The sequence below is a fragment of the Gopherus flavomarginatus genome, chromosome 4 (assembly GCF_025201925.1).
Source record: "Gopherus flavomarginatus isolate rGopFla2 chromosome 4, rGopFla2.mat.asm, whole genome shotgun sequence".
Taxonomy (NCBI): domain Eukaryota; kingdom Metazoa; phylum Chordata; order Testudines; family Testudinidae; genus Gopherus; species Gopherus flavomarginatus.
The window spans coordinates 76,621,392-76,644,282 of NC_066620.1; the positions used below are offsets into that span (position 1 = coordinate 76,621,392).

At 53.3% G+C, this 22,891-nt stretch overlaps 26 non-coding genes across 26 annotated transcripts; all 26 read right to left on the minus strand.

Moving 5' to 3' along the window:
• Positions 1 to 16,425: 16,425 nt before the first annotated feature.
• TRNAL-CAG (transfer RNA leucine (anticodon CAG)) lies at positions 16,426 to 16,508 on the minus strand. The gene has a single exon. It is a non-coding gene; the product is annotated as a tRNA-Leu (tRNA).
• A 152-nt stretch (positions 16,509 to 16,660) lies between these two features.
• Positions 16,661 to 16,743, minus strand: TRNAL-AAG (transfer RNA leucine (anticodon AAG)). The gene has a single exon. It is a non-coding gene; the product is annotated as a tRNA-Leu (tRNA).
• Positions 16,744 to 16,979: 236 nt separating this feature from the next.
• TRNAL-UAG (transfer RNA leucine (anticodon UAG)) lies at positions 16,980 to 17,062 on the minus strand. Its single transcript has one exon. It is a non-coding gene; the product is annotated as a tRNA-Leu (tRNA).
• Positions 17,063 to 17,168: 106 nt separating this feature from the next.
• TRNAL-CAG (transfer RNA leucine (anticodon CAG)) lies at positions 17,169 to 17,252 on the minus strand. The gene has a single exon. It is a non-coding gene; the product is annotated as a tRNA-Leu (tRNA).
• Positions 17,253 to 17,404: 152 nt separating this feature from the next.
• Positions 17,405 to 17,487, minus strand: TRNAL-AAG (transfer RNA leucine (anticodon AAG)). Its single transcript has one exon. It is a non-coding gene; the product is annotated as a tRNA-Leu (tRNA).
• Positions 17,488 to 17,723: 236 nt separating this feature from the next.
• Positions 17,724 to 17,806, minus strand: TRNAL-UAG (transfer RNA leucine (anticodon UAG)). The gene has a single exon. It is a non-coding gene; the product is annotated as a tRNA-Leu (tRNA).
• Positions 17,807 to 17,913: 107 nt separating this feature from the next.
• Positions 17,914 to 17,998, minus strand: TRNAL-CAG (transfer RNA leucine (anticodon CAG)). Its single transcript has one exon. It is a non-coding gene; the product is annotated as a tRNA-Leu (tRNA).
• A 152-nt stretch (positions 17,999 to 18,150) lies between these two features.
• On the minus strand, positions 18,151 to 18,233 carry TRNAL-AAG (transfer RNA leucine (anticodon AAG)). Its single transcript has one exon. It is a non-coding gene; the product is annotated as a tRNA-Leu (tRNA).
• A 236-nt stretch (positions 18,234 to 18,469) lies between these two features.
• Positions 18,470 to 18,552, minus strand: TRNAL-UAG (transfer RNA leucine (anticodon UAG)). Its single transcript has one exon. It is a non-coding gene; the product is annotated as a tRNA-Leu (tRNA).
• Positions 18,553 to 18,659: 107 nt separating this feature from the next.
• On the minus strand, positions 18,660 to 18,743 carry TRNAL-CAG (transfer RNA leucine (anticodon CAG)). Its single transcript has one exon. It is a non-coding gene; the product is annotated as a tRNA-Leu (tRNA).
• A 152-nt stretch (positions 18,744 to 18,895) lies between these two features.
• On the minus strand, positions 18,896 to 18,978 carry TRNAL-AAG (transfer RNA leucine (anticodon AAG)). The gene has a single exon. It is a non-coding gene; the product is annotated as a tRNA-Leu (tRNA).
• A 237-nt stretch (positions 18,979 to 19,215) lies between these two features.
• On the minus strand, positions 19,216 to 19,298 carry TRNAL-UAG (transfer RNA leucine (anticodon UAG)). The gene has a single exon. It is a non-coding gene; the product is annotated as a tRNA-Leu (tRNA).
• Positions 19,299 to 19,404: 106 nt separating this feature from the next.
• On the minus strand, positions 19,405 to 19,488 carry TRNAL-CAG (transfer RNA leucine (anticodon CAG)). The gene has a single exon. It is a non-coding gene; the product is annotated as a tRNA-Leu (tRNA).
• Positions 19,489 to 19,640: 152 nt separating this feature from the next.
• Positions 19,641 to 19,723, minus strand: TRNAL-AAG (transfer RNA leucine (anticodon AAG)). Its single transcript has one exon. It is a non-coding gene; the product is annotated as a tRNA-Leu (tRNA).
• A 236-nt stretch (positions 19,724 to 19,959) lies between these two features.
• Positions 19,960 to 20,042, minus strand: TRNAL-UAG (transfer RNA leucine (anticodon UAG)). The gene has a single exon. It is a non-coding gene; the product is annotated as a tRNA-Leu (tRNA).
• Positions 20,043 to 20,148: 106 nt separating this feature from the next.
• On the minus strand, positions 20,149 to 20,232 carry TRNAL-CAG (transfer RNA leucine (anticodon CAG)). Its single transcript has one exon. It is a non-coding gene; the product is annotated as a tRNA-Leu (tRNA).
• Positions 20,233 to 20,384: 152 nt separating this feature from the next.
• TRNAL-AAG (transfer RNA leucine (anticodon AAG)) lies at positions 20,385 to 20,467 on the minus strand. Its single transcript has one exon. It is a non-coding gene; the product is annotated as a tRNA-Leu (tRNA).
• A 236-nt stretch (positions 20,468 to 20,703) lies between these two features.
• On the minus strand, positions 20,704 to 20,786 carry TRNAL-UAG (transfer RNA leucine (anticodon UAG)). The gene has a single exon. It is a non-coding gene; the product is annotated as a tRNA-Leu (tRNA).
• Positions 20,787 to 20,892: 106 nt separating this feature from the next.
• TRNAL-CAG (transfer RNA leucine (anticodon CAG)) lies at positions 20,893 to 20,976 on the minus strand. The gene has a single exon. It is a non-coding gene; the product is annotated as a tRNA-Leu (tRNA).
• Positions 20,977 to 21,128: 152 nt separating this feature from the next.
• On the minus strand, positions 21,129 to 21,211 carry TRNAL-AAG (transfer RNA leucine (anticodon AAG)). The gene has a single exon. It is a non-coding gene; the product is annotated as a tRNA-Leu (tRNA).
• Positions 21,212 to 21,447: 236 nt separating this feature from the next.
• Positions 21,448 to 21,530, minus strand: TRNAL-UAG (transfer RNA leucine (anticodon UAG)). The gene has a single exon. It is a non-coding gene; the product is annotated as a tRNA-Leu (tRNA).
• A 106-nt stretch (positions 21,531 to 21,636) lies between these two features.
• TRNAL-CAG (transfer RNA leucine (anticodon CAG)) lies at positions 21,637 to 21,720 on the minus strand. Its single transcript has one exon. It is a non-coding gene; the product is annotated as a tRNA-Leu (tRNA).
• Positions 21,721 to 21,872: 152 nt separating this feature from the next.
• On the minus strand, positions 21,873 to 21,956 carry TRNAL-AAG (transfer RNA leucine (anticodon AAG)). The gene has a single exon. It is a non-coding gene; the product is annotated as a tRNA-Leu (tRNA).
• A 237-nt stretch (positions 21,957 to 22,193) lies between these two features.
• TRNAL-UAG (transfer RNA leucine (anticodon UAG)) lies at positions 22,194 to 22,276 on the minus strand. Its single transcript has one exon. It is a non-coding gene; the product is annotated as a tRNA-Leu (tRNA).
• Positions 22,277 to 22,382: 106 nt separating this feature from the next.
• On the minus strand, positions 22,383 to 22,466 carry TRNAL-CAG (transfer RNA leucine (anticodon CAG)). The gene has a single exon. It is a non-coding gene; the product is annotated as a tRNA-Leu (tRNA).
• Positions 22,467 to 22,618: 152 nt separating this feature from the next.
• Positions 22,619 to 22,701, minus strand: TRNAL-AAG (transfer RNA leucine (anticodon AAG)). Its single transcript has one exon. It is a non-coding gene; the product is annotated as a tRNA-Leu (tRNA).
• Between the last annotated feature and the right edge of the window lie 190 nt (positions 22,702 to 22,891).

The following is a 22,891-nucleotide window of genomic DNA, read 5'->3' on the forward strand; positions in this document are numbered from 1 at the left end:
TATGAACCCTTTTGGTCAACAGAACTGGGCTGGTTGTGCGGATGCATTCATTATAAAATCGACCTAGCATGGCTAAATTCGACCTAACCCCAAAGAGTAGGGCTTAGTGTGGTTCACTTCTTCTCACTGGAAGCTGTGCCAAGTAGCTGTATTCTTTAGCACACCAGCAGGAGGAGTCTGGCACCTACCAGCAAGCCCTGGTGACAGAAACTTTGAAACTGTCCAAAGACTGTGAGGTACACATCTCCTGTTCACATATCATATGGGCATTAAGTCAATGCCAAAAGGGGGATCACACATTTTCATTGCCATTTGTGCTGTCTCAGCCTTGGCCGAAGTCCCTCACCAGGCTGCTGTGTTTAGGGCTCAACATGCTGGATTCATGTGCTTTAAATTTCCTGAGTAAGTGTAGGCTTCAACACTATCACTTTCTTTGGCTTCACTTCCTGGCCATAAACCAGAGGCAATGTGGGAGGAGGGAGATCACACAGGGTCACAGCCCCCCACCTACCCCAAGATTTCAGTGAGGGTTTATATGCCCTGCCCTGAACCCTGCTGCATATCACCTGAACCTTTAAATTATGCCCCCACACTTTTAACAGTTACATGTCATCTCTGACATAAACTCTGTCTGTTACTCCTTCACAGAGTAAAGGAGTACCAGCAGTGCTAGGCCACCAGGAGCATGGTTATGATTTGCTGGTTATGATTATGCTATCTGTATATGTGTATCATTTTTGTAGTTGAAGTTATGAATATTGGCTATGTACTTGTATCTCAATGTGTTTTAATTGTAAGTAGCCTCACTGAAGCATTTGGTCAGCTTCTTGAGACAGCACTAAGTGACCAGTCAAGAAACACTTGGCTGACAATGAACTTTGAGAGATGCCAATCCACATCTGAGCTTTCCTGGGAACATTTCAAACTAACACATAAACAATGGCATCCACCTGTAAAGAGCAGAATCATGCATGGACATGTGACTAGCCCACGTGATTCCAGGCTCCATCTAGCCGCTGTGATTCCCACAGTGAGAACGGTGGGGTGTCCTTCCACATGGCAGAGGATATAAAAGGCCCTGGAAAGCCCTCCATTTTGTCTTTAACCTTTGCTTATGACCTCTAGAAGAACTGTACTTGAAACTGAAGCTCTGAACGACCCATGCCAGCTGTAGATGTACTCCAGAGACTTGATTTGTACCTGCAGTTTATTCCGTCACTGCTACAAACCTGAAACAAGACCTTTGCCATTACTGTATGTAACTGAGTCCATTTAACCAATTCTAGTTCTCATCTATATCTTTTTCCTTTTATGAATAACCCTTTAGATTTTAGATTCTAAAGAACTGACATCAAAATGATTTGCAGGTAAGATCTAACTTGTATATTGAGCTGGGTCTGGGGCTTGGACCTTTGGGATTGGGAGAACCTTTTTTTCTTTTACTGGGGTATTGGTTTTCATAACCATTTGTCCCCATAACGAGTGGCACCAGTGGTGATACTGGGAAACTGGAGTGTCTAAGGGAATTGCTTGTGTGACTTGTAGTTAGTGGAGTAAAACTAAAGTCCTCTCTGTCTGGCTGGTTTGGTTTGCCTTAGAAGTGCAGAAACCCCAGCCTTAGGCTGTAACTGCCCTGCTCTAAACAATTTGTCCTGAATTGATACTCTCAGAAGTATCCCGCCAGAGGCAGCATCATTGCACCCTCTCTCCACTGGCACCCAGGCCTGTCCTGAGCCCTCCCAGAACCCATGACCCCACTCCTCCTTGCGTGTGGGGCTGATCTGAATCTCCCTGCTGCCCCGCCACGCGGGAGGCTGGTCCTCTGAGCCTCCCTGTTGCCCACCTGTGACCTCCCCTTCTTCCTGGCAGCCCCTTCCTCCCCCTGCATGCAGGGCTGATCTGAGCCCCTTTCCTCCCATGTGCACAAGGTTGGTCCTCCAAGTCCCCCCTGCTGCCTGCCCACTCAGCTGGTGGTCTGAGCCCCCCCACCGCACACCCACACCCGGGGCCACCCAAGACCCCCCTCTACGCCCTGTACATGGGGTGGGCTGGCCATCCCAAGCTGCTCTTCCTAGCACTCCCTCCACCCTGGGGCTGGCATTGTCCTCACTGCCCCTCACCCCCACTTTCCTCTCACCTCACTTTTTTGACAGCAGTACATGGTAGCAGATAGACAGATTCACCAAACTACCACGTGTGTTAAATATTTACAGCAAATTATTCATGATCAGTCAAAAAAGAGTATAAAAACTCACACAAAAGATGTGTTAAATCAGTTTGAACAACAAATATATTTGGGGATATTGGGATCTGCTTGTGGGCTTTCTGCAAAAAGAAAGAAGCTAAATTTGGCAAGTAATTGAAGTGTTTTGAATTATTTGATCAGTTCTAACGTATATTCAGATATACCCACAGAAAGAAATGAGATGGAGAGAGTATTCATCAGCCCAAGAAAGATAAAGGGTTGAAAGTTTCACTTATGTAACAGAATTACTGTGGCATACTGGAAGCTTAGTTCCAATACATACTTTTCAATGTCAGCAGATGTAGCTGTAGAGGAGTCTTGCTTTGGGACTGTCAAGGTTTTTTCCCCACTCTGAACTTTAGGGTACAGATGTGGGGGACCTGCATGGACCCTTCTAAGCTTAATTACTAGCTTAGATCTGGTAACTCTGCCACCATCCAGAAGTTAGTGTCTGGAACACTTTTTGTCCTCCCAAAACCTTCCCCTCCCTGGGCAGCCCTGAAAGGCTTCACAAATTCCCTGGTGAACACAGATCCAAACCCCTTGGATCTTAAAACAAGGAGAAATTAACCATCCTCCTTTCCCCCCACCAATCCCTGGTGAGTCCAGACCCAATCCTCTTGGATCTTAAAACAAGAAAAAATCAATCAGGTTCTTAAAAAAAGAAAGTTTTTAATTAAAGAAGAAAGGTAAAAATTATCTCTGTAAAATTAGGATGGAAAATACTTTACAGGGTACTCAGATTCATATAGCCCAGAGGAACCCCCTCTAGCCTCAGGTTCAAAGTTACAGCAAGCAGAGGTAAAATCCTCCCAGCAAAAAAGGCACATTTACAAGATGAGAAAACAAAAATAAGACTAATCCTCCTTGCCTGGCTATTACTTACAATTTTAAAACATGAAAGACTGATTCAGAAAGATTTGGAGAGCCTGGATGGACGTCTGGTCCCTCTTAGTCCCAAGAGTGAACAACACCCAAAACAAAAAGCACAAACAAAGACTTCCCTCCACCAAGATTTGAAAGTATCTTGTCCCCCTATTGGTCCTCTGGTCAGGTGTCAGCCAGGTTTACTGAGCTTCTTAACCTTTACAGGTAAAAGAGGCACTAACCCTTAACTATATGTTTATGACAAGGACAGAAAGAAAAGGTAAGCCTTTGTAATGGACATATTTGTCCATTTGTGATAAACTATCCACATAAAGCTCTGAACTTTTGTGTGTGGGGAATTTTAGTTATTTATCTCTGTATCTGTTGAGAGCATTTTTATAGACTTCAGTGTAACCAAACTTGAGAGTATTTTCTGTGTCATTTGGAGTGTAAAAACACACCATGAACTGTGAAAGAGGATAGTCCAGCAGTCAGTCAGCTTCTCCAGTTGAGTAACCTTTCATTTACATACAAAGGGCATAAAGCATCCAGGTCACGTGAAAGGAGAGAAGTAGTAGGATGTAGAAACTGGAAGGCTCAACATACAAATAGGATGATCACTGTAAAGGATCTTAAGAAAATATTAAGAAGCTACGTACAGGAACAGTATGGACTGTGTTATGTTCTGATGTCATTTCAGGGAATTAAGAATTCAGATCTTTCCTGAGCCTTGTACCATAACTGTTGGATCTATATCTGTGTGTGTGTACTCCAGGAGAATTTCTGATGCATACTAGGGTTGCCAACGTTAGTTGGACACATTCCTGGAGGTTTCATCACATGATAAACTCTTTAATTATAGATTAATCTTTAATTTCTGGAGGCTTCAGGACAATCCTAGAGGGCTGACTACCCTAGTACATACCCTAGATGTAGGAGTTCTTTATTTGGAACTCTTCAATGTTAATCTTGTCTGCACTTGAACGTTAGCACGGATTAAGGTAAAGTGTGAGGAAGGTGTGTAAAGCTCAACAGCTAATCCTGTATAACTCCGTGTGTTGATAGTCTTAGTCTGGAACAAAAGAGCCTGGTTCCTAGTTAGTTGAATCCACTTTAAGGAACTAGGATCCCTTGATCTGGAAAAAGAGTGTTGACCTATGGAATTAATCAGGGACAATGATAAATGTAGACAAACCCTTGCAACTCTGACAGCTCTAAAGTGCAAATGTAAATTGTAGCAGCCCTTGTGGACCCTTGCATTTATTTATTTATTATTATTATTTATTATTTATTTATTTTGTGTCAGAAAAGAGACAAAAATGGATTTATGTGCACATATGGCTTCTGATCAATGTCATTTATTCGACCAATCACAGCTAACCAGCTGCGGAAAACTGATCAATCCACAGACTTAAACGGTTGACCAAATAAAACTGTCAATTATTTTTGAATAACAAAAAAAAAAAATGAGTAAATTGTGATCTGCTCATGGATATTTCACCAGCAGAAAAAGAGGCTGTGTTTGTTGGATAAATGACTAGTTGTGAATTAGTCATTCAGATCGAATTGTCTAGTACTCTTCACCTAAACTAATTGCAGTGATCTAGATTTAATATGAGCGAAAGGCCAAAGGGAATTAACTTCTCTATTTAAAATTCTAAGCCTACCTGCAATAATATCAAAAATAAGTCACCTTTAAGATAATGAGACCTTTATAAATTCAATTACCTTTTTTTAAATATTGGACTTTTCTCTAATGATTGTTTTGAAATTATTTGTCTTTAAAGAGTCAAACTAAGACCCAGTGTAATTGAAGAAAAGTGTGTAGAAGAAAATATGTTTTGTAAATATTTTTTACTGTGATTCTAAAGGATCAGTGTTAGTTAGAACAATTTCAAAAAAAATAATAATGACAAGTAAAATACAAAAACTAGGTGTGATGTTTAGTACCGACAGTCTATATTGTCATGAACAGAGGACTGCTGGCTTTACAAGCAGACAAATTAACATTTTATTATGTAAGCCCCAGGCCTAGAAGATTTAGAGGGACAGAGCTCTCTGCACCCACTAATGGGGAGGAGAGGAAAAGCCAGCCCTGGCCATATTAATTTAAATAAATTATAATGTTGTTTACCCATAATTCCACCTTCTTCATTTTGTTGTTTAGGCTGCAATTTGTTTGTTTTGATGAGTATGTGATAACGGATTACTATAATTACTGCACTCATGAATGGAAGAAGTAGTCTTCAGGATATATACCATGGGTGAGGGGTCATCCTGATAGAAGAAATAATGGACTTTGATTGGGTAGTAATGTTCAGGCTAGTTAAAAAGACAGGGAAAGGGCTCTGACTTGGAAATGAAATGTGTTGTTTAAGGATAGCCATCCTGTCCTGGGACAACGGTTTGGTCTGGTTTCCATACTTGGGAATTTTCTGTTCTGTGTGAAAGAACCTGTTCAGCTGCAGAAGCAGATTCTACAGTGACTGACTAAAACAGCATGTGGTAGTGGCAGCGGAATCAGTAGCTAAACCCTCTCCAGCAGAGAGAACTGGCAATGCAGAGCTAACTTCACTGCATTCCATACACCTGGCCAGTGAGAGCAGCGCTGTTAGCACAGCTCTTGATTTAAATCCACCACCATCCTCAGGAAATTATTCCAGTGGTTAATTATTGTCCACATTAAAAATGTATGCCTTATTTCCCATCTCAGCTGGTATAGCTTCAACCTCCAGCTGTTGTGTAATGGGACTGTTGACCCCTTGCTGAAACTTAGTGGGGGGGTTTCAGGTGGCCCTTTCCCAAGACCAAAAGAAAGGGGAAGGGCCGATGAGAAATGAGGACCCTGTGACTGACAGTCCCCAGGGACAATGGGGAGAGGCCAATGCTCCAGGTCAGCCCAATAGACAAGGCACGCAGGCCAATGAAGGAGTCAGGAGCTTGGAGTCTCATCCTGCGTGTCAGCTGCAGCCAAACTAGGGCAGAGCTAAGGGAGAGCAGCAGCCCAAGTTGAGCTGGAGGTAGAGTAGCAGCAGCCAGACCCAGAGGGGCCAGAGAAGCAGAGAAGGGTTGCCAGGTGTTGGTTTTCTACCAGAATACCTGGTCAAAAAGGGATCCTGGCGGCTCTGGTCAGCACCTCTGACCTGATCATTTAAAGTCTGGTTGTGGCACAGCGGGGCTGGAAGGCTCCCTACGTGGTTCCTGGAAGTGGAGACATTTCCCAGCTGCTGGGGTGTCCAGGGGGCCTTGTGTGCTTCCCCTGAGTGCTAGCTCTGCAGCTCTCATTGGCCAGGAATGTGGCCAATGGGAGCTGTGGGGGTGGTGCCTGTAGGTGGGGGCAGCGTGGGGAGCCCCCTGGCTACTCTGGCATCCACTTAGATGCTGGAGGGACATGTCACTGATTCCAGGAGCTCCTGTCATCACCTGGAGCCTGCTCCCTGAACCCCTTGCTGTGCCCCAACCTCATTCCCCAAGCCCTGAGCCCCCTCATACACCCAAAAATCCTTCCAGGAGCCCATATCCCCTCCCATACCTCAACCCCCTGCCCCAGCCCTGAGCTCTCTCCCACACTCTGAGCCCCTCAGCCCCAGCCCGGAGCCCCCTCCTGCACTCCAAACCCCTGATCCCGATCCCCATCCCCATCCCAGAGCCCATACCCTGAATCCCCCCATTTCTGGCCCCACTCTGAAGCCCCCAGCCCAGAGCCTGTACCCCCTTCCACACCCCAGCTTCCTGCCCCAACCTGGCAAAAATGAGTGCATGAGCAAGGGTGGGGAAGGGTGAGCAAAGGATGGGGGGATGGAATGAGTGAAGAGTGGGGCCTTGGAGAAGGAGTGGGGAAGGGGCAGGGCCTCAGGGAAAGGGCAGGGCAGGGGTCGGAGCAAGTGTGTTTTGTTTTCTGCAAATAGAAAGTTGGCAACACTAAGCCCAGCAGGCAGAGGTGGGCTGGATGCAGAGCTGGGAAGCTGGAAACGGAGCAGCCCAGAGTCAGAAGATGGAGCAGCACAGACCTGCCATGCCAACAGTGAGCCAGGGCTGAGCTACAGATTCAGAGCTGGGGAGCAGACACCTGCTGTGCCACAAGTAACACTGGAGCCAAATGCAGTAAGCAGTTAGCGAGAGTGAAGGGGGACATTGGGCAGAGAGGGACAAGAGCAGGGAACCATCATGAGACACGAGGTCTTGCAGGCTGGATTAGGGAGGGGATCGTGATGACCCATGCTGGGGTTGGCCAATGCTGAGGAGAAGGGTCCTGCCACCTTGAGCCTGAGGACATGTGGCCACCACTAGAACTGGTGTCTGACCTGCAGTACCACTGCAGTGCAGCCAGGACCTGGGAAGAAGGCCTGGGACATGTGAGAAACAGATTGTCAACTTTCCTTACATCCCAGAGACTGCTGTTTGTGGTTTCCCCATGCCCACAGGGCAGGGTTTGTTGTTTCCTTTAACCTTTCCTATTTTTTTCTTACTATTGTCGCTTAATACATTATATTTGGTTTGAATTTAATGTAATGATCCGTGGGTCAAGGAAGTAGACAGTGAGCATCACAGAGTGGGGAAGCCCTAGCCCCTGTTATAAGTGACCATGACAAAACTGGCGGGTCAAGCCTCCCAGGGGTCCTGGGCCCAGACGTGTTGGGGTTACAAGGACTCTGCCACATGAGAGAGAGGAAGAGTCGTCCTCGAGGTCAGGCAGGCATCTGGGTGAAGGGAGTTGGGGTAGGGACTCAGATCCTTTTGTTAAGCAATTCCACCAGGGTAGTGCAAAAGCCAGGAAAGTTCCCCACAGTACTGGGACCTTTTCCCTGCTTACGATTGATTCATTTTATACCTCTCTCTGTCAGACTGAAGAGCCCATTGGGGATGGATTAGAAGGTACCCAAAAAGCATTTTTCATCCATGATGCTGTAGTAACCCATCTCTCAGGTATTGTTGGCAGCAACAAGGGCTGAGTTCAAATAGATCAAGATCTCTCTTAAAACTAACCATCACCACAGGCTCACTCCCCTAGCCAGAGCTTTTGGGATCACTAGATGAGTTTATTTTGTGGGTGGGCAAGAGGGGCTGCTGCTGCCACTACCCCCATGGGCATCAGTGAAGAGCCCTTTCTGTACTGCACCCTGTCAAAGAGCTGCTTCCACATCATCTGCTGACAGAGGCCCCCCAACAGCATGGGAGCACTAGCATGCAGGACCTTCGAGTAGCTCTCAGTATTAATCGAGGCAATGCTAGGGCGGATAGAGAAGCCAAGCGGGCTGCCACTTTAGAACTGGGACTAGCCGAGGGTGTCCATCTTCACGCCTTAATTCCATTACTAGGGGACCTCCCTACCCCGCAGTATACAAGTGAGGAGTTAGAATGGGCTGAATCTCTTGGGATTCAGGAGGAAAAAGGATGGTTCCATTTCATGGAGGGAAAGGTCCTGTTACCAAGATGCGACCAGTATTACAAAAACTACACCAGACCTCTCATGCGGGCAGGGAAGCTTTGACCCAGCTCACACAAAAGTATTTCATCACCTCAGGACTTTGGCCCCTAACGTCCCAGATATCTGCGGAGTGCCTTACTTGCCAGAAAAATAATCCTCGACCAGGGAATCCAGTTATACCAGCTACCCTAGAACCCACTCCGGGCCCCGGGCTAGTGTGGCAAATTGACTTCCTCAAGCCCAAGGGTATAGATACCTCCTTGTCCTGGTGGATCGCTACAGTGGGTGGCCTGAAGCTTTTCCCTGCTGAAATAACACTGCTAAGAGTGTGGCTCTTAAACTTGTTAAAGAGATTTTTCCTAGATTTGGCCTGCCTCGATGGATGGAGTCTGACCAGGGAACACACTTCACCTCAAAAATTGTCCAGAATGTCTTGGATATCCTCCAGCTCAACTGGAAACTTCACACCCCTTGGAGGCCACAGGCCAGTGGAGTGGTAGAATGCACTAATTAGACACTCAAAAGGCGCCTAGCCAAAATATGTCAGGAAGCGTCTTTAAAGTGGCCCGATGCCCTATCTTTGGTTTTACTCCGCATTTGGGCTCTTCCTAAGGGTAGAACTGGTTTAAGCCCCTTCGAGATTATGTTTGGAAGGGCATGGCCTATGAATGGTACCCTGATCCTGCTAGGGGAATGGAAGGTTGGGTGTGGATATTTGTCTCAATATATATATTCTCTTCACAGGTACGTAAGGGACTCTCAGCCACTCCCTTTGGATGCACCTGTCCATTCCCTACAGCCTGGTGACTTCGTCCTCGTCCGTACCTGGAAGGACGAACCCCTCCAGGAAAAGTGGAAAGGACCCTATCTCTTCTTACTGGTTTCCCACAGGGCGGCGAAAGTAGAGGGACACAAGAGCTGGATTCACTACTCCCAACTAAAAGCTGTACCTCCACCGCAGAATCCAAACACCAAGCAGTGGACGGTTCAGCCTACCGGAACCAGAGCATTGGAAGATTTGGGACTCAAGTTATTGTTTAAACGCAAATAACTCTAATTTGGCCATGTTTTTTATACTTGTATGGGTGTTTACTGTTTCTGGACAGCTGGCCCCTTTATCCTTCCACTCCCCGTAAAATAACTGGTGGGCTCTTTTAGCTGTCACAGCCTCTAATTCTTCCCACTTTTGTGTAGGGAGTGGTTACACTTTAGGATCTGTATTTACTACTTGTTTTGTGGGGATAGCTATACTCTTGCAAGAAATTCACAACTATACTGAACTTGCTGCTTACAATGTTAAGCTGACAGCTGGGCAGCTGTCTGAGTTCGGCTCTATCTCAAATCCTAAACCCTATACAAATCAGCATCGCCTTCAAATTAGACTAATGGCCGTTTCCTCAAATGCTACTTCCTGTTTTACTATTGTGGGAGCACAAAAGGTTGGTACTAATTTAACCAATCATGAGATGAATTGTTCTGTTTCCCCAACCCTGACTTCTTATTTTTTTGCACACTTATACCTTCCCCGTGAGCGGTTTTTGCTCTGCGGACTAACCGCATTACTTCATTGGTCTGAGTCCCAGGCCTGGCCTCAGATGCAGAGCTCCAGCTTGCTAAAGTGGCCTGTGCCCTCGCCAAGTCCATTAATCTAACTTCCACTTTAATCTCTGACTTGGCCTCGGAACTCACAGGGGTCCGAAAAGGGGTACTCCAAAATCGCGCTGCAATAGATTACCTCCTCTTAAGGCATAACCATGGCTGTGAGGAATTTAAGGGTCTCTGTTGCTTTAACCTTTCTGATCATAGCCAAAGCATTAAAAATAGACTAGCTAAGTTGTGTAACATTGTCACTCACATAACGCAAAATAGTGACAATGATTGGTGGGGTTCTTGGGGTTTTGGTAGTTGGTTTGGGTGGCTTAAAAGCATTTTTACCTCCCTGCTAGTAGTGATAGCAATTGGTTTGCTCTTCTGCTGTGGTCTGCAGATAGGAGTGCCTTGCTGTAAAAGTTGTCTTTCTGCTCTCCGTCAGCCAACAGAAATGTACCCCCTTAGGGCAGTCTCGCTGCCAACATCGGTTGGCCTACCTTTCAACCTTGTTCTAAGTAATGAATATGAGAAAACTCAACGGAAGGCCTTTGAGTATTCTCAAAGGGGGGATTGTTGGGGGGGGCCAGGCCCCGAATAACGGGCAATATGGCGTGGGGTTAAAAGTTTACATTCTCAGGCCTGCCATCGCCCTCGAATTGCCCCTTAGATTAATCAATATGTTCCTTTGAAGCTAGCATGAGTACATGTAATCATTTATCATTTTCTTTTGTTCTTTTGTTTATGGTATAAAATGTAATCGAGCAAAGGGGGGCTCTGTAGTATGGGTAAAGGATATAGTTTAATTAAAGGATCCGGTACTTAATGAATTGTAAATGATCAATTGTGGCACCTGTGAACATCTTTGTAAACAAGTGGGGTATACAAGGTGGGGAAGAGGATAGTAATTCGTGCATGATTTGAGATTTGTATCTCCTGCACCTTATTTGACTCAAGAAAAGAGACTTGCTTCTCCACTCCGGTGTGGTCATTGGGGATACACACACCGGGCAAACGAACCCCAACTGTTGCCCCCCTGCAACAATAACCATTTGTCCCCATAACGAGTGGCACCGGTGGTGATACTGGGAAACTGGAGTATCTGAGGGAATTGCTTGTATGACTTCTGGTTAGCCCATATGGTAAAACAGAAGTCCTCTCTGGTTGGCTGGTTTGGCCTGCCTTAATAGTAAAGGAACTGCAGCTTTGGGCTGTAACTGCCCTGTTCTAAGCAATTTTTCCTGAATTGATACTCTCAGTTGTGTCCTGCCAGAGGCTGCTTTGTTACAAAAGCTTGTACAGAAGAAACTCTCTCTGTAGCCATACTTCCTCCTGTTCACCAATAGATGAGTCTAGAGTCCTGGGTAAATAGTTTATACAGGTGAAGTAGCACAGTGGCCATTCTTCCTGCTGCTCACCAACAGATGGAAGCAGAGCGCTCCTATCCCCCTAGACCTTCAGGCCACGTGGATTTACACTAGGCCATAGGCGGCGGGTTATATACATTTGCGGTGCTCAGGCTCCAGGAATATTCAGGGCTGGGTGCCCTGCTCCAGCAATATTTGGAGCTGGGTCTCTCCCCCAGCCCTGCCTGGATCGGGCCTCGGCCCCCGCGGGTCTCCCCCCATCGCTTCGCCCCGCCGCGTCCCTGCCTGGAGCCGGTCCCGGCCTCCATCTTCCACCCCTCCCCCTGCTTCCCCCCTCCGCTGTGTCCCTGCCTGCTCGTGCTGCCAGAGAACAGCTCCCGGCAGAACTGCTGTCTGCTGCCCCAGGGTCCTAGCGCCTGCCACCCACTAATGGCAAGGCAGGCTGCCCTTACTCTGCCCTTCTGCCCTAACCCTGAGCCTCTCCAATGCCCCAAACTCCTCATCCCCAGCCAGAGCCCTCATCCCTCTGCACCCTGATCCTCTGCCCCAGCCATAGCCCTCATCCGCCTGCACCCTAATCCTCATCCCCAGCCAGAGCCCTCATCCCTCTGCACCCTGATCCTCTGCCCCAGCCAGAGCCCTCATCCCCCTGCACCCGAATCCTCTGCCCCAGCCAGAGGCCTTGTCATAAACAGATAAGAGTTAATAGAACAGAAGTACTTCATATCTCTTTTGCCTGGAAAGGGTTAACAAGATCAGTGAGCCAGGCTGTCACCTGACCAGAGGACCAATCAGAGGACAGGATACTTTCAAATCTTGAGGGAGGGAAGTTTTTGTGTGTGCTGCTAGTGTTTGGTTGTTGTTCACTCTGGGGGCTCAGAGGGACCAGACGTGCAACCAGGTTTCTCTCCAATCTCTCTGATACAGGCTCTTATAAGTTCAGACTAGTGAGTACTAGATAGATAAAGTGAGTTAGGCTTATGGTTGTTTTATTTGCAAATGTGTATTCGGCTGGAAGGAGTTCAAATTTGTATTTTGCTGAAAGGATTTTAATTTGTACTTGTATACTTGGGCTGGGAGGGTATTCCCAGTGTCTATAGCTGAAAGACCCTGTAACATATTCCATCTTAAATTTACAAAGATAATTTTTACTATTTTTTCTTTCTTTAATAAAAAGCTTTTCTTGTTTAAAAACCCGATTGTTTTTTTATTCTGATGAGACCCCAGGGGACTGGGTCTGGATTCACCAGGGAAAGGGGGGAGAGAGGGTAATTTTCTCTCTGTATTAGGATTACTTTCTCTCTCAGGGAGAGTCTAGGCGGGGGAAAGGTGGATTTTCCTCTCTGTTTTGAGATTCAAGGAGTTTGAATCACAGTGATCTTCCAGGGTAACCCAGGGAGGGGAAGCCTGGGAGAGGCAACGGTGAGGGAAAGGGTTTACTTTCCTTGTGTTAAGATCCAGACGGTCTGGATCTTGGGGTTTGCCGGGCAAGGTTTTGTGGGGACCAGAGTGTACCAGGCACTGGAATTCCTGGTTGGTGGCAGCGCTACAGGTTCTAAGCTGGTAATTGAGCTTAGAGGAATTCATGCTGGTACCCCATCTTTTGGATGCTAAGGTTCAGAGTGGGGAATTATACCATGACAGCCCTCATCTCCCTGCACCCTAGCCCTCTGCCCCAGCCCTGCACTCCCCGCACAGCATGAAATCCTCATCCTCAGCCCCAACCCTCATTCCCCTGCACCCTGAGCCTCTGCCCCAGCTCTGAGCCCCCCTGCATCATGAATCCCTCATCCTCAGCCCCAACCTCATTCCCCTGCAGCCTGATCCTCTGCCCCAGCGTGCACCACCACCCCCTTCCTACACCCCCACCCCCAGCCGAGCCTGCACCCAAACTCCGTCGCAAAGCCTGCACCCCTCACCCCCTCCTGCACACCCACCCTCTGCCCCAGCCCAGAACCTGCACCCAGCACCCAAACTCCTTCCCAGAGCCTGCACCCCTCACCCCTTCCTACTCCCTCACCACCAGCCCAGAGCCTGCACCCAAACTCCATCCCAAAGTCTGCAGCCCTCACCCCCTCCTGCACACCCATCCCCTGCCCCAGCCCGGAGCCTGCACCCAGCACCCAAACTCCTTCCCAAAGCCTGCACCCCTCCTGCACCCTAATCCCCAGCCCAGGACCTGCACCCCAGACCTCTCTCCTGAAACCCCATCCAGAGCCTTAGGCAGGTGGAGGCAGAGTTTGAGGGGGTGGAGTTGCGGGGGGCAGGTTCTGGGCACCACCAAAATTTCTACAAACTTGCATCCCATGCACTAGGCATAACAATACAGAGAAAATTATGTTAAACACATGGCTACTGTTTGCATGTGACATGCTACCTTGGCTGGGCTGTTTCTCTGCTGGAAAGTCTTCATAAGATGATCTTTGCTCCTCAGTGTGATGCAGATACTGTCTCCAAACATACAAGATTAGCAGCTTGCGGCTATTCCTCTAATTAGGTTATAGGCACCATAAAAATGTAAGGTGTTGTTTTTTTTTTTGTAAGGCACATTGGGTATTGCCATAAAAGCAATGACAGTTAGTCACCCACACTTAGTTGCAGTAGCTGTTATTCCTGGCATCAGTTTTCTGCAGATAAGTGTTAAACAACAGCTGTCTCACATTAAGGATCTTTAAAAAAAAAGTACAACATTTCATTAATTGCTATTTCACTCTTTCATAGCAGACCCACTTTAGAGACCTTTAGTTAGCAGCTCTTGCTTTTCATACAGAGTGGAACTCATTTCCATTGCTATTAGGATCATCTGGAGAGTGTTACACATCACATATCGCAAGTTTATTGTGAACATTCTGAAATCACAATTTCTGTTTAGCATGTTCCACATCACATTGTTGATGAAGCTATCTGCATATATGATAGGAAATGTCACAGGCTGAATGTATTTGTATAGATGCATTATAGCATAGAGCTTCACAGCACTGCAAACAGAGGAGTCTGAGAGAGGGAGAAGGAGCTCCCCTGCTGAACAAAGAAGGTGCAAGTACTAACCTTGGGGTGAGTGAGTTTGTTTGGCTGTTTGCATTTTTCTTTTTCTTTCAGGTTATTTCAGTTACACGGTCAATTGGGTCAGCTGGGATTGTGTGCTGGGGACACTTTGTTTCCTTGATCATCCTTGATCAGCTTCAATCAGCCTTATGAGCATCCTCCCCCGCCTCCCATGTGCTTAAGGAGGGAGTAGGACTGACCTAGGAGGGACGGCCTTAAAAGTCAGAGACTAAGGGCATGGCTACACTTGCAGTTGTAGAGTGCTTTGCGTTAAACCAGCCTTCATAGAGCATAGTAGGGAAGGTGCTGTAGTCTGTCTACACTGACAGTGCACTATCATGGACACATTAGCAGCTTTTGCAATGGCCACAGAGAGCAGTGCATTGTGGTAGCTATCCCAGCATGCAAGTGGCTGCAAGGTGCTTTTCAAATGGGGTGGAGTGTGATAGGGAATGTGTTGTGTGTATGTGGGGGGGCAGAAAGAGTGGGTTTTTGGGGGGCTTGCTCACCTTGTTGACACTGATGCCCGTGCATTGTAGCCAAGGCACAGCAAATGTTATTCCGCTTGCTGAGGTGGAGTACCCGGAGCGCTCTAGCTGCAGAGTTGGAGTGCTCTACGTGCCTTGCCAGTGTGGCTGGGGAGTGAGTTAGTGCACATGGGCTGCTTTATTGCACACTGAGTCGCAAGTGTAGCCAAGCCCTAAGCCACCAAGGAAAACTTGCAAACAGGGAAGGTTGATAAAGCGTGTAATAAAATAATCCTTAACGTTAGGAAGGGCCTCATCACCAGTGCCAACACTGCTCCTGTCTCCTCCACCTGCACTTGTATCCAGCCAGAACACATAACCATGGGTGCCTATACAAAGATCCTGGTGTGGATTTGCAGAGATTGTGGCTTGCATTTCCCACTGACAGAAAGCCAAGCTGAGGGGACCATCCAATGTCAGAGGTGCCTACTGGTGGACTCTCTCAGGAAGCAGGTGGGAGAGTGACGAGAGGTGTCTACACTGAGGAGCATCCATGCACATGAGGACATCATTGACAGTATTCATATGGAGACTGCCGAGGCTGAGGATGATAGCCAGTTAGAGGGGACTGTGGTCACAGACACCCCACCCGCACCAGGCGTGGGGAGAGGATAAGGCGCTGGTATAGGGAGGAAAATGGCTGATGGTTATGTCTGGCAGAAGGCAGTCCTTCACCCCGAGCCTGACCCTGAACCCCAAGCCATGCACCATGGTGATGGAGCACAGTTAGGCTGCACTGGCAATGAGGCATCACCCAACAAAGATGGAGGAGGAACAGCCACGTAACCCCAAGTCTGAGAGGATCACAAACAGCACTCCCAGGAGGAAAAGTAGCGTAGTAGTGGTTGGAGACTTTCTTCACACGAGGATGGAGGCAAACATCGGGTGACCTGACATGGCATCCGAGGAGGTATGCAGCCTACTGAGGACATTGAAGCGGGATTGTTGAGGACCAAAAAGACCACTTACCACGATCCCATGCTACTCATCCATGTGAGCACTACAAGGTATGACCCTCGGCAGATCAGCAGTGACTACAGGGCATTAGAAGTAAGGGTAGGGGAGATGGAAGTGCAGGTGGCGGACGCTTCAGTCCTTCTAGTTAGGGTTGATCTGTTGGCCAAGGCCTCTACCCTTAACAGTCAATGCCTGAATGGAAGGATGGTGTTGCCAGGAGGACGTCGATTTTCTATATGATGGGATCTAATTCAGGGAAGTTGGATTATGGAATATCCTTCGCCTTGTCTCCGATGCCCCAGAAGAGGAAGCTGGAATTCCACGTCTGACGAGCTCTACAGCAAGCGCCCGCCCAAAAAGAAGTGAAGCGAGCCCCAAGGAAACAAAAGCCCTGCCCACGGCTGTCAGGAGTGGGATTCGAACCCACGCCTCCGGAGGAGACTGCGACCTGAACGCAGCGCCTTAGACCGCTCGGCCACCCTGACGACCTACGGTACCTCGCGTCGGGAGCTGTCGGCCGAGAGGCCAACGCTCAAGCGCACCGGAAGCGGCGGCCCGCTGCCGCGGTCTCTTCCCTAGCGCCAAGAAAAGAGGCCCAGGCAAGAGGCGGCCAGGCCGCGAGCGGCAGAGAAGGGACTGTCAGGGGTGGGATTCGAACCCACGCCTCCGGAGGAGACTGCGACCTTAACGCAGCGCCTTGGACCGCTCGGCCACCCTGACCCGGGGCCGGCCGGCTGCCGGCGCTCCCTTGCCCGCCACTGGCGGGGGCGGCTGGCGCACGCCGCCCTCCCGAGTCCCTCTGTGGCTTCGACGGGGCGCAGGCCAGAGTGGGCGCGCCTTTTCGGCAAAGCCGCAGGGGAGGAAGCGGGAACTCCGCCTCTGACCAGCTCTACAGCAAGCGCCCGCCCAAAAAGAAGCGAAGCGAGCCCCAAGGAAACAAAAGCCCTGCCCACGGCTGTCAGGAGTGGGATTCGAACCCACGCCTCCGGAGGAGACTGCGGCCTAAACGCAGCGCCTTGGACCGCTCGGCCACCCTGACCAAGCTAGCAGGGGAGCCCCTTTGGGTAGGAGTCGAAGAAAAACATCCCCGCCACAGGGCTCTCCCTCCACGGGCCACAGCTCCAAGGGGCTGGAAAGAGAGGCCTTGTCAGGGGTGGGATTTGAACCCACGTCTCCAGGAGGAGACTGCGACCTGAACGCAGCGCCTTAGACCGCTCGGCCACCCTGACGACCTACGGTACCCCGCGTCGGGAGCTGTGGGCCGAGAGGCCAACGCTCAAGCGCACCGGAAGCGGCGGCCCGCTGCCGCGGTCTCTTCCCTAGCGCCAAGAAAAGAGGCCCAGGCAAGAGGCGGCCAGGCCGCGAGTGGCAGAGAAGGGACTGTCAGGGGTGGGATTCGAACCCACGCCTCCGGAGGAGACTGCGACCTTAACGCAGCGCCTTGGACCGCTCGGCCACCCTGACCCGGGGCCGGCCGGCTGCCGGCGCTCCCTTGCCCGCCACTGGCGGGGGCGGCTGGCGCACGCCGCCCTCCCGAGTCCCTCTGTGGCTTCGACGGGGCGCAGGCCAGAGTGGGCGCGCCTTTTCGGCAAAGCCGCAGGGGAGGAAGCGGGAACTCCGCCTCTGACCAGCTCTACAGCAAGCGCCCGCCCAAAAAGAAGCGAAGCGAGCCCCAAGGAAACAAAAGCCCTGCCCACGGCTGTCAGGAGTGGGATTCGAACCCACGCCTCCGGAGGAGACTGCGGCCTAAACGCAGCGCCTTGGACCGCTCGGCCACCCTGACCAAGCTAGCAGGGGAGCCCCTTTGGGTAGGAGTCGAAGAAAAACATCCCCGCCACAGGGCTCTCCCTCCACGGGCCACAGCTCCAAGGGGCTGGAAAAGAGAGGCCTTGTCAGGGGTGGGATTTGAAACCCACGTCTCCAGGAGGAGACTGCGACCTGAACGCAGCGCCTTAGACCGCTCGGCCACCCTGACGACCTACGGTACCCCGGGTCGGGAGCTGTGGGCCGAGAGGCCAACGCTCAAGCGCACCGGAAGCGGCGGCCCGCTGCCGCGGTCTCTTCCCTAGCGCCAAGAAAAGAGGCCCAGGCAAGAGGCGGCCAGGCCGCGAGTGGCAGAGAAGGGACTGTCAGGGGTGGGATTCGAACCCACACCTCCGGAGGAGACTGCGACCTTAACGCAGCGCCTTGGACCGCTCGGCCACCCTGACCCGGGGCCGGCCGGCTGCCGGCGCTCCCTTGCCCGCCACTGGCGGGGGCGGCTGGCGCACGCCACCCTCCCGAGTCCCTCTGTGGCTTCGACGGGGCGCAGGCCAGAGTGGGCGCGCCTTTTCGGCAAAGCCGCAGGGGAGGAAGCGGGAACTCCGCCTCTGACCAGCTCTACAGCAAGCGCCCGCCCAAAAAGAAGCGAAGCGAGCCCCAAGGAAACAAAAGCCCTGCCCACGGCTGTCAGGAGTGGGATTCGAACCCACGCCTCCGGAGGAGACTGCGGCCTAAACGCAGCGCCTTGGACCGCTCGGCCACCCTGACCAAGCTAGCAGGGGAGCCCCTTTGGGTAGGAGTCGAAGAAAAACATCCCCGCCACAGGGCTCTCCCTCCACGGGCCACAGCTCCAAGGGGCTGGAAAGAAGAGGCCTTGTCAGGGGTGGGATTTGAACCCACGTCTCCAGGAGGAGACTGCGACCTGAACGCAGCGCCTTAGACCGCTCGGCCACCCTGACGACCTACGGTACCCCGCGTCGGGAGCTGTGGGCCGAGAGGCCAACGCTCAAGCGCACCGGAAGCGGCGGCCCGCTGCCGCGGTCTCTTCCCTAGCGCCAAGAAAAGAGGCCCAGGCAAGAGGCGGCCAGGCCGCGAGTGGCAGAGAAGGGACTGTCAGGGGTGGGATTCGAACCCACGCCTCCGGAGGAGACTGCGACCTTAACGCAGCGCCTTGGACCGCTCGGCCACCCTGACCCGGGGCCGGCCGGCTGCCGGCGCTCCCTTGCCCGCCACTGGCGGGGGCGGCTGGCGCACGCCACCCTCCCGAGTCCCTCTGTGGCTTCGACGGGGCGCAGGCCAGAGTGGGCGCGCCTTTTCGGCAAAGCCGCAGGGGAGGAAGCGGGAACTCCGCCTCTGACCAGCTCTACAGCAAGCGCCCGCCCAAAAAGAAAGCGAAGCGAGCCCCAAGGAAACAAAAGCCCTGCCCACGGCTGTCAGGAGTGGGATTCGAACCCACGCCTCCGGAGGAGACTGCGGCCTAAACGCAGCGCCTTGGACCGCTCGGCCACCCTGACCAAGCTAGCAGGGGAGCCCCTTTGGGTAGGAGTCGAAGAAAAACATCCCCGCCACAGGGCTCTCCCTCCACGGGCCACAGCTCCAAGGGGCTGGAAAGAGAGGCCTTGTCAGGGGTGGGATTTGAACCCACGTCTCCAGGAGGAGACTGCGACCTGAACGCAGCGCCTTAGACCGCTCGGCCACCCTGACGACCTACGGTACCCCGCGTCGGGAGCTGTGGGCCGAGAGGCCAACGCTCAAGCGCACCGGAAGCGGCGGCCCGCTGCCGCGGTCTCTTCCCTAGCGCCAAGAAAAGAGGCCCAGGCAAGAGGCGGCCAGGCCGCGAGTGGCAGAGAAGGGACTGTCAGGGGTGGGATTCGAACCCACGCCTCCGGAGGAGACTGCGACCTTAACGCAGCGCCTTGGACCGCTCGGCCACCCTGACCCGGGGCCGGCCGGCTGCCGGCGCTCCCTTGCCTGCCACTGGCGGGGGCGGCTGGCGCACGCCGCCCTCCCGAGTCCCTCTGTGGCTTCGACGGGGCGCAGGCCAGAGTGGGCGCGCCTTTTCGGCAAAGCCGCAGGGGAGGAAGCGGGAACTCCGCCTCTGACCAGCTCTACAGCAAGCGCCCGCCCAAAAAGAAGCGAAGCGAGCCCCAAGGAAACAAAAGCCCTGCCCACGGCTGTCAGGAGTGGGATTCGAACCCACGCCTCCAGAGGAGACTGCGGCCTAAACGCAGCGCCTTGGACCGCTCGGCCACCCTGACCAAGCTCGCAGGGGAGCCCCTTTGGGTAGGAGTCGAAGAAAAACATCCCCGCCACAGGGCTCTCCCTCCACGGGCCACAGCTCCAAGGGGCTGGAAAGAGAGGCCTTGTCAGGGGTGGGATTTGAACCCACGTCTCCAGGAGGAGACTGCGACCTGAACGCAGCGCCTTAGACCGCTCGGCCACCCTGACGACCTACGGTACCCCGCGTCGGGAGCTGTGGGCCGAGAGGCCAACGCTCAAGCGCACCGGAAGCGGCGGCCCGCTGCCGCGGTCTCTTCCCTAGCGCCAAGAAAAGAGGCCCAGGCAAGAGGCGGCCAGGCCGCGAGTGGCAGAGAAGGGACTGTCAGGGGTGGGATTCGAACCCACACCTCCGGAGGAGACTGCGACCTTAACGCAGCGCCTTGGACCGCTCGGCCACCCTGACCCGGGGCCGGCCGGCTGCCGGCGCTCCCTTGCCCGCCACTGGCGGGGGCGGCTGGCGCACGCCACCCTCCCGAGTCCCTCTGTGGCTTCGACGGGGCGCAGGCCAGAGTGGGCGCGCCTTTTCGGCAAAGCCGCAGGGGAGGAAGCGGGAACTCCGCCTCTGACCAGCTCTACAGCAAGCGCCCGCCCAAAAAGAAGCGAAGCGAGCCCCAAGGAAACAAAAGCCCTGCCCACGGCTGTCAGGAGTGGGATTCGAACCCACGCCTCCGGAGGAGACTGCGGCCTAAACGCAGCGCCTTGGACCGCTCGGCCACCCTGACCAAGCTAGCAGGGGAGCCCCTTTGGGTAGGAGTCGAAGAAAAACATCCCCGCCACAGGGCTCTCCCTCCACGGGCCACAGCTCCAAGGGGCTGGAAAGAGAGGCCTTGTCAGGGGTGGGATTTGAACCCACGTCTCCAGGAGGAGACTGCGACCTGAACGCAGCGCCTTAGACCGCTCGGCCACCCTGACGACCTACGGTACCCCGCGTCGGGAGCTGTGGGCCGAGAGGCCAACGCTCAAGCGCACCGGAAGCGGCGGCCCGCTGCCGCGGTCTCTTCCCTAGCGCCAAGAAAAGAGGCCCAGGCAAGAGGCGGCCAGGCCGCGAGTGGCAGAGAAGGGACTGTCAGGGGTGGGATTCGAACCCACGCCTCCGGAGGAGACTGCGACCTTAACGCAGCGCCTTGGACCGCTCGGCCACCCTGACCCGGGGCCGGCCGGCTGCCGGCGCTCCCTTGCCCGCCACTGGCGGGGGCGGCTGGCGCACGCCGCCCTCCCGAGTCCCTCTGTGGCTTCGACGGGGCGCAGGCCAGAGTGGGCGCGCCTTTTCGGCAAAGCCGCAGGGGAGGAAGCGGGAACTCCGCCTCTGACCAGCTCTACAGCAAGCGCCCGCCCAAAAAGAAGCGAAGCGAGCCCCAAGGAAACAAAAGCCCTGCCCACGGCTGTCAGGAGTGGGATTCGAACCCACGCCTCCGGAGGAGACTGCGGCCTAAACGCAGCGCCTTGGACCGCTCGGCCACCCTGACCAAGCTCGCAGGGGAGCCCCTTTGGGTAGGAGTCGAAGAAAAACATCCCCGCCACAGGGCTCTCCCTCCACGGGCCACAGCTCCAAGGGGCTGGAAAGAGAGGCCTTGTCAGGGGTGGGATTTGAACCCACGTCTCCAGGAGGAGACTGCGACCTGAACGCAGCGCCTTAGACCGCTCGGCCACCCTGACGACCTACGGTACCCCGCGTCGGGAGCTGTGGGCCGAGAGGCCAACGCTCAAGCGCACCGGAAGCGGCGGCCCGCTGCCGCGGTCTCTTCCCTAGCGCCAAGAAAAGAGGCCCAGGCAAGAGGCGGCCAGGCCGCGAGTGGCAGAGAAGGGACTGTCAGGGGTGGGATTCGAACCCACATCCTCCGGAGGAGACTGCGACCTTAACGCAGCGCCTTGGACCGCTCGGCCACCCTGACCCGGGGCCGGCCGGCTGCCGGCGCTCCCTTGCCCGCCACTGGCGGGGGCGGCTGGCGCACGCCAGCCCTCCCGAGTCCCTCTGTGGCTTCGACGGGGCGCAGGCCAGAGTGGGCGCGCCTTTTCGGCAAAGCCGCAGGGGAGGAAGCGGGAACTCCGCCTCTGACCAGCTCTACAGCAAGCGCCCGCCCAAAAAGAAGCGAAGCGAGCCCCAAGGAAACAAAAGCCCTGCCCACGGCTGTCAGGAGTGGGATTCGAACCCACGCCTCCGGAGGAGACTGCGGCCTAAACGCAGCGCCTTGGACCGCTCGGCCACCCTGACCAAGCTAGCAGGGGAGCCCCTTTGGGTAGGAGTCGAAGAAAAACATCCCCGCCACAGGGCTCTCCCTCCACGGGCCACAGCTCCAAGGGGCTGGAAAGAGAGGCCTTGTCAGGGGTGGGATTTGAACCCACGTCTCCAGGAGGAGACTGCGACCTGAACGCAGCGCCTTAGACCGCTCGGCCACCCTGACGACCTACGGTACCCCGCGTCGGGAGCTGTGGGCCGAGAGGCCAACGCTCAAGCGCACCGGAAGCGGCGGCCCGCTGCCGCGGTCTCTTCCCTAGCGCCAAGAAAAGAGGCCCAGGCAAGAGGCGGCCAGGCCGCGAGTGGCAGAGAAGGGACTGTCAGGGGTGGGATTCGAACCCACGCCTCCGGAGGAGACTGCGACCTTAACGCAGCGCCTTGGACCGCTCGGCCACCCTGACCCGGGGCCGGCCGGCTGCCGGCGCTCCCTTGCCCGCCACTGGCGGGGGCGGCTGGCGCACGCCGCCCTCCCGAGTCCCTCTGTGGCTTCGACGGGGCGCAGGCCAGAGTGGGCGCGCCTTTTCGGCAAAGCCGCAGGGGAGGAAGCGGGAACTCCGCCTCTGACCAGCTCTACAGCAAGCGCCCGCCCAA